The 8,474-nt window shown below is 40.6% G+C and overlaps 1 pseudogene; it reads left to right on the top strand.

Annotated features, from left to right (window-relative positions):
- The first annotated feature begins 8,126 nt into the window (after positions 1–8,126).
- LOC150100385 (U2 spliceosomal RNA) lies at positions 8,127–8,234 on the top strand (annotated as a pseudogene).
- The last annotated feature ends 240 nt before the right edge of the window (positions 8,235–8,474 follow it).

The raw sequence follows: 8,474 nt of genomic DNA, 5'->3' as shown, positions 1-8,474 counted from the left end.
GTAGATGGTGGTGCGGAGGATCAGATGCTACAAGAGCACCCCCTTCGGTAAATGAAGCGGAGAGTTCGGCATGTAATGAAGTCGCCAACAGCAGCTACTCTTCAAATGCACCTTCGAATCGCTTCTGCATGAAAAGAAATATTCCATTCTTGTAACGTCTCTTTCAATGGAAACGTAACATCGAATTCAAAGCGACATTCTTGAGAGTCACATGACCTTACAAATGGTTCTGAAAGTCATTGTTAAAAAAATTTTTGTTTTATCATTTTAATGACGTCACTTCTATATAGCTTCGTTTTCCATTTCAGTCATTTCAGGAAAATTGTGGGGCACACTATTCAAAGTATTCACATCCTTTTATCCCACATTTAAAACTTTATAAAAGATTTATAAAAGTAGCGTCGCCAGTCAACTAGCGTTCGTTGTCACCGTAAGTTACCTGCTCCTGCAATTTCTGAAAATCCTTTCTTTACGTGTAGCAACGATAAAAACAGATTTATTTGTTCTTACTGCTTTTAGAAATCAGGGTAGGAAATATCGAATAAGTTATTTAATTAGATTGCCAGATGTGTGATTTGATGCCAATGCTTTCAGTAGGGTTCTAATAGTGTTAATGAAATATGAATCTTTCAGGATTGGCAGGGCAAATCCTCCTTGCCTGGTGGGGAATGGAGAAAAGCCCTGCGTACCTCGTTTCCCATGGTCGCAAATAGATCGCAAAATATTGATCTTCAGAATGGTGAACGCGAAAAGGGGAATTGTTTGTCATGTTAAAAAAGTTTAGTATGGTAACCCCCCCCCCTTGTCCTATTTCAGTTAATGTCTTATGTAAATGTGTTCCCTGTTTATGTGCAGGGCAGGTTCCTAAAACTCGAGCGATCCCTCAGATCGCCCAACAATGAGCTATCTTGATGATCGTTTAACTTAGCGGTGGCTCTGCTCAGTGATAGGCTCGCTCTACTACTGAGCAGTACTGCTCATATTCCAGGGAAAAGCATCCGCGGAGACAACCTCGATGGAGGCCATCCCAACGAGACCCAAACCCCATATACTCAACAGCACTCTCAATGCAAAAACCTCAAGAGAGCAAAAGTTCTCACTCTGTCAGACCACATTTACACAAGCCCATGTTTGAAGCTGAGGTCGAGTTCTTAAAAGCCTCTGATGGGACAACTAATACATCGCTTACGGAAGAGAGTGTTCTTCCGTAAGAACATTCCATTCCACGCTGACACAGGGGTCGACAGAACGTTTCTTGTTTAATATGTAACATACTGGTTCGCCGAACTTGTCCATTGCGGCGAGGGACCTTTCCATTGCACAAGATGTTCCCCGGAAGGAGCGGATTATGATTGCTCCTCCTCTGATTGTACTCGGAGGAGGAGCAATCCTCCTCCGAGTACAAAAGTTTACTCGGAGAAGTGTCTCGTTTTTGCTGAATTAGAGAAGGTTGACGAGTTTTGTAATTATCGCACTTTTCTTCGGCAGACGATGTAACTGTGACAGCTCTTTATTGTAGGCAGATTCTTTCTTGGTTGGTTGTCGCTTTGATTTTATATTTTCTTCTTCTTGATCTGTTTGTCGTTTAGTTGCTGCAGGATACGTCCATTTTCTGTACTGCTCCCTCCCCCCCCCTTTGGGCAGATGATGTTGCCAGTTCAACTGCTGTGTCAGTTTTTATAGAGGAAATCCCGGATTCTGTTTTACGGTTTTGTTTTTTCTTCTTGGTTTTTCCAAGCGACATCTTCATACATTCTGCCTGTTTCACCTCCTCAGAACCAGCTCTACCAACGAAAAATCCTGTAGACCCGAATGTTTCTAGCAAAAGTAAAAATTAGCGTACGAAAGAAACTAGAGACGACCTTCCCTCACGAGAGACGTTCTTTCCTGGAGAGGTTGTCGTGTGAACATACTGTAGCATGTTCAAGAGACAGACAAAGACAATATAATTACCAAAAGCTATATCTGCAACTCCTGAATATATTTGGGTAAACTCAGGAATCCTTATTAGCTCATTGCATATAAAAAGGTGCATTAATTATTGAAAAAAATTAGTGTTTCAAAATATATAAAGGACCTTGGAATTTATTTCGGGTGTTGGACTGAGCTTTTGACTCTTAATCCCTTCATCTGGATTTTAGTTTATGGGTAATAGGATTATTGTGGGTTAATTACCTACTATTTTGAGCTTTTCATGTTGTATTAGATTTCTCTTGCGTTTTCTCTGATTTCGGTGATTATCTGTGACTGTGAAGAATTTTTCTGCAATGCCTATCATGTACGTCTTGATATTTAGAATGTTTGTTTCTCGGTGTAAATTGAGCCAAGGGGCACTAAACGCTATTCTCAAATATTTATTCTGGATCGTTTGTAGTCTGTAGGTGTTTCATTTGGCGTGTGTCCCCAGGTGGGTAAGGCGTGCGTTAGTTGAGGTCTTATCACCGATTTGTAGAGTAAAACCTTGTTGTTTATGTTTAGGAAGCTGTTCCTATTCAAGAGAGAGTGGATAAAGCTGTGCTGTAGTCTGATTAGCTTTAGTGGAGATACTATTTATGTGTGGAATAGTTTTGAAGTTTAGGCGTTTATCAAGCTGAACGCCTAGATATTTGGTTGAGTTGTGCCAAGGGATGATTTTTCCAAACATTTGTATGCTTGTGTTCGGATCTGCTTTACGTCTGGTAATTAGTACTGCGAAACGTTTCCCTGGGAAAAGTTTGGCAGTACCAATAAAGTATTGAAAAGGATTTGCAGTACTAATTCTTGTTTATGGCTAGTTGAGGATGGAGTGACCTGGCTATGATAATCGTGTCATCGGCATAGAGGGCGGTGGGGGATGGGGATAACTTGGGGAGATAGCAAAGAGCCTTAAGGGACTCTAGCTGTAATTCTTCTTGTAGTGGATCTAACTCCATTGATTTTTATTCTGAATTGTCTATTGCTCAGATATCATTTAATGAGTAGAATTAGTGGTAATGGGAATCCTACCTGATATAGTTTGAAAATTAGACCATAATGCGAGATGCTATCAAATAGAATCTTGAGTTATGTCCAGGAAAACTGCACGTGAATGTTGGTGCCATTCGAAACCTTGGGTGATGTATTCAACGACTCTGGAGATTTGAAGTGTTGTGGAGCGATGTCTCCTAAAGCCGAATTGTTCATATTTTATGACCTGGTTGTTATCTGCTGCTTGTTGAATCCGTGTGATTATAGCGCGTTCGGCTCTCTTACCTACACAAGATAGGAGGCTAATCGATCTATAGTTCTGAGGAAACTGTGTATTTTTTTATGTTTTGGAACTGGAAAACACCTGAGAGTTTCCATGGTTCTGAATAGTACTTTACCCGTAGGATGGCACTGATTATGGCCAATAGATGCATAATACCTTTACGTGGATGTAGTTTTAGCGACTTGTTTGTGATTCCATCCGGAGCCATTTTGTTATTTAGGTTTCTTAAGATCTGATATATCACTACTGGTGATACGGATTTGTTGCTGGATGGGAGTGTGGCGTTCAGAGTTATTTAGTGCACTTGGGTGTGGATGTTTCTTATGAAGTTTATATCTATATTATCATAATTGGTTTACATTGTCTTTCCAAGCTGTCTGAAAATGACAGCTTTCCAAGAGCTGATTTCGATGATCCTTCAGAGCATATCGAACCTGGTTCATTGCTCTGCTGACTGCCTGTTTATCAGCGGGATCCATTGTTCTTTAATATTGTCTACGTAATCTGTTTTATTTTCGGTTAAGAAGTTTTATGTCCTCTGGAAGGTCATTTGGCGGTGTGTGAGTGGTTATATTTGTTACCTGTTAGCATTTGCATTTCAAAGGATGTCACTGCCATTTCCATTTCTTCAGGAGATGTAACAAGGTTTCCCAGAAGGGCTGAGGGGAATGGATTCTAGTTAACAATTGTGGTGCTATTTTCAGTTAAATATGGTATGGTGCCTAGTTGCAATATGATGGAGTTATGATCAGAACTCAAGACGTTAATTGTTTGTATTTGGTAGCTGTGCATATGTTTTTAGTACAGCTATATTGAGTACATCAGGACAGCCGGTTGCTCCGTAGTGTGTGGGTTCTGTGGATCCTATTACTGTTATATTTCGCGAAGTAGTATAAGAGTTGAGTATTCTACCGTTGATATTTGAGGTTGTGCTATTCCAGACTGAATGCTTAGCATTAAACTCTCCAGGTATGATTACTGCTCTGCCTGCGTTTAGTATCATCTAAGTTTGATTCAAGAAGTTTTTTATTTGTGGGATTGTAGGCTGCGAAGATCGTGATACTGCTTGTGTTTTCCATGTGTATTTCTATTCCTGTGGTTTCCGTGTGTTCTGTTTAGGGGTTCGGCTATTGTATTAAGCTTTATGTTTCTTTTGACAAAGTTGGCAGTGCCTCCACCTCTTGCATAGGATCTGTCTGTACGGTATGTATTATAACTGTTGATTCTGATCTTGTCACTTGGATGGAAGTGTGATTCATTTACGAGAATGATGTCCGCTTGGGTTTCTGCTGCAAACTCCTGTAATTCTTGTATTTGGTTAAGAAGTCCGTTGGCATTCCAGCTGACAATTTGTAACGAAGTAGGTTTACTTTTAGATTTATCCATTAAGGATTTCAGAGAACAGTGACTGTGTGTGTGTGTCTTAGGTTGATATCCTTGGCTTCTTGAGTTGGGTTGGTTTGCCGGAGTCAGCAAGCATTTCTCCTATGCAACTTGTTATGTTTCTGTAGGATAGGTTGGTTGGATTGGCTTTGGGTCTTTTAGATAGATTGGTCTTGCTACTTCAGCGTATGTCCTTCCGTCCTTTGTGGAGATTGTGGTTTTATGGGAGGACGTGCGTTCTTGTGTGGTCTGCTGTTTTGGAGTTGTATGTTCTGATTTTGAGGAAATGCTATGCAGCCCTTGTAGTTTGCGGGATGTGGACCTCCGCATCTTGCACACTTTGCTGGTTGTGTGCTTGGTTTTTGGCATTCAATTGTTGCATGTTTGCCACCACATTTAACTCATCGATAACCTGCTTTGCAGCAGAGGTGTGAGTGACTAAATTTTTGGCAGCAATGACATTGCGTCGTCATCGATTTGCGTTTTAATGATTCAGTCTTTATGAGTAAATCACGGATAGTTTGAAGATAGATCGTAGATGTGTTTCTGATCTTTGTTGATTTCTACCAATACTAAAGGATGTGATCTTATCAGCTCTGTGCATACGAATGACTTTAGTAGGTCTGAAGCTTCTGTTTTAGAGATCTGCATGAACTTCGTCTGTTGTAATTGATTCTGTTACCCCTCTGAGCAGAACTTTGAGGTTCTTTTCACTATTGAGTACAAATGTATGGTAGGGAAGGTTGCTATTATCCAGTAATTTGGTTAGTTGTCTGTGATCGGTAGAAGTTTTTGGTTGGATGCAAATTCCTTCTTCTGTGTTGTTCGCTGTCGTAAATGATATTTCTAGTTCAGAGTGAGGTGACAATTGATGTCCAATGATTTTTGTCCCTTAGGATGAGAGGGGGGTATTCTTTCTTTTGGATTTGTATTAATATCAGTCTCCATTTCCACTGGTTTGGGTGTGTCTCTAGTAGTAGCGAATATGTTCCTTTTTTATCCGATATAATGTGGACATCTTAGGGATGTAGTTATTGCTCAGAGCCCCGTTGACTGAGGTTTAATACTGTCATGTTCTCATGGTTTCCGTCATCCAGACTGTCTTCTGTGACAGCTACGGGGGTGGGGGGACGTATCATGCAGCTTTATTCTTCCTGGCCAGTTATTATTAAGTATTTCCCATAATCTGATGAACTCCAGATATACTTCGAATTTCGTCTCAATTATTAGTTTTTCCATGTCTTTTTTTCCTATCAGTGATGTTATTTGTTAAGATTAAAAAAGATTTTCTTACCTGCGTTTATCGCAGCTACTCTTCTAATGGAATTCACAATTTAATCACTTTAATTGCTATCACCATTCACCATCAATAAACAATACTAATATAGAATTCATCAATCAATAAAATGCTATGAGTTAATACAGCAGAAAAAAACCAAAATATATATAAATATAAATACATATAAATAAAGATAATATAACATAACATAACATCATTGGCCAGAAGGGTGAAGCAAGATGCTTTTATTTTCCCCATTGTCTGATAGGGAGGATGAATTGAAGGAAAGATTTATGAGCTATGATGAGCTCTCCCTGGGGGGGGGGCACGGAGATTAGTCATTGTTGCAAGTGTTCAGGATGGCTTTTGGCCTCTTGTATTTGAAGAGGTCAGTTTCTTCATAGTTTGCTGCCTGTTTAACTAGATCGTTGGGGTGTGTAGAGATCTTTGAGAAGAATTTTTCCGCTGTAGTTTGTAGGAAGGAGTAGATGTAAGGGATGTTTGTATCTCCATGCAGTTGGACGTTCCTTACAAACCAAGGTGAATCCAATATCATGCGCAAACACCTATTTTGCACTCTCTGCAGCCTGAGAATGTTGGTGTTGGATGTGTGGCTCCAGGCTGGAGATGCATATGTCACCATGGGGCGGATCGTCAGCAGGTAGAGGAGTACTTTGATTCTGGTATTCAGCTTGCTTCTTCTATTTATTAGAGGGTAAAGTTGTGCGATGGTTTTAGATGCTTTCGCGCATAAGGCTTTGATGTGTGGGTTGAACGTTAATCTTTTGTCTAGAATCACCCCAAGATATTTTGTTTCTGTTTGCCAGGCGATTTTGGTGTTGAAGAGATAAAGGTCTCCATTAGGAGTTGCCAATCTTCTGGTGAAAAGTAACGCTGTACTCTTTTGGGGATTCACTTATAATCTCCATTTGGAGAACCATTGTTCTAGTTATAGTAGGTTTTCTTGCAGTTTTTCAGTGACGAGTAGAGATCTGGCAAGAACCGCTGTGTCATCCGCATAAAGTGCTAAGATGGATGACATTGGGTTGTGTGGGATGTCTGCCATATATATCGAGAATAAGATCGGTGCCAGTAGGGAACCTTGGGGAACTCCCGCTGAGATCCTTCACTGACTGGAAACTGTACCGTTTATTTTGACTTGTATGTGTCTGTCCTGGAGGTAAGATTTAATTAGGTGGACGATTCTTGATGGTATGCCTGCTGAAATGAATTTGTGTAGTAATCCCAAGTGCCATATCTTGTCAAAAGCTTTCACTATGTCAAGGAAGACTGCTCTGCTCCGGTGTGCTGGTGCCAATTGTATCCGGTGGTGATGTACTCAATTATCCTATGAATTTGTTGAGTAGTGCTGTGATGTTGTCTAAAGCCAAATTGTTCCTTGGGAAGGATATTTAACTCATTTATTGAGGCTTGGAGCTTAGAGAGGATGATTTTTTCGGCAATTTTGCCTAAGTTTGAGATTAAGCTGATGGGTCGATAGCTTTCAGGCAGGTGTGGATCTTTACCTGGTTTATGCACTGGGACCACATCTGCGACTTTCCAGTAGCTGGGGAAATAGTTAAATCGGCACATGGCGTTGATTATGGTGGTGAGATGTACGACAGCTCTTCGGGGCAGCAATTTTATTATTCTATTTGATATGCCATCTGGGAGAGGGGCTCTTTTATTCTTTAGCTTCTTTAGAACTTCATAGATTCCGCTAGTGAGGTGTTTGGAGGTATGTTGTTGCAGGTATCGGTGACTTTCAGTGCATGTCTGACATGGAGGTGGATTTTATAGACATGCTTGATGTCCAAGTTGTCGTATGTAGGGCTACACTGTTTTTCTAGGTTCTTTGCTATTTCTTCAGCGTCCGTATGTACTAGTCCCATGTCTGACCTGAGTGGGGGAAGAGATCTGTTTTTGTTTCTGAGACTTCTTAATATGTTCCAGATGGAGTGTTCGCCGGGTGATACAGAGGCTAGTTTGGCTTCCCATGTTTCGTTCCTGTGAGCTTTAAGTGCTTCTCTAACTTCATTGTTCAGTTTGTTGAGGATCTTTTTGTCATGGTGGTGCACAAGTTTTGTGGTACCTTTTCCTCGCTTTGTTTTTATCTCTGATTAAATCCATGATGTCTTCGTGTAGTTGGTTTGGCTTAAGAGTGACTTAAGGCTTCGGCTTAAGAATGACTGGTAGAGGTGACAACCTTCATGGCTGTGTTGATCCGCTGGATCAGGCGCTTCTCGGCCTTTTGGCTAAGATCAAAGTGTAGTATCTGTTCTTATCAGGTTTTGTCTGATATGGGTCCCTTCGCGTCCCAAGATATTAACTTGATGAGCCAATAGTAAAAGTAGTATCTGTTAATTCTAGAGTACTATCAAGGTCTTTTATGACCTAAACCCCGGACTGGGGTAAAGTTAAACACATTTTTTTACAGAGGTGTATTGTAGTTTCTACATAGCACTGTAGAAACTACAATACATAGTGGTTAGCCCAACTGAAACCTATCCTCCCCCTCTATACGAAACGTACAGAGGTACATATAGCCGGCAGACTCCACTCGCTATGTAGACCAGTGGTGTT

The sequence above is a fragment of the Typopeltis vanoorti genome, chromosome 13 (assembly GCF_054136105.1).
Source record: "Typopeltis vanoorti isolate ZY-2024b chromosome 13, IOZ_Tvanoo_1.0, whole genome shotgun sequence".
In the NCBI taxonomy this organism is placed as follows: domain Eukaryota; kingdom Metazoa; phylum Arthropoda; class Arachnida; order Uropygi; family Thelyphonidae; genus Typopeltis; species Typopeltis vanoorti.
This window is presented reverse-complemented; position numbering and strand designations above follow the sequence as displayed.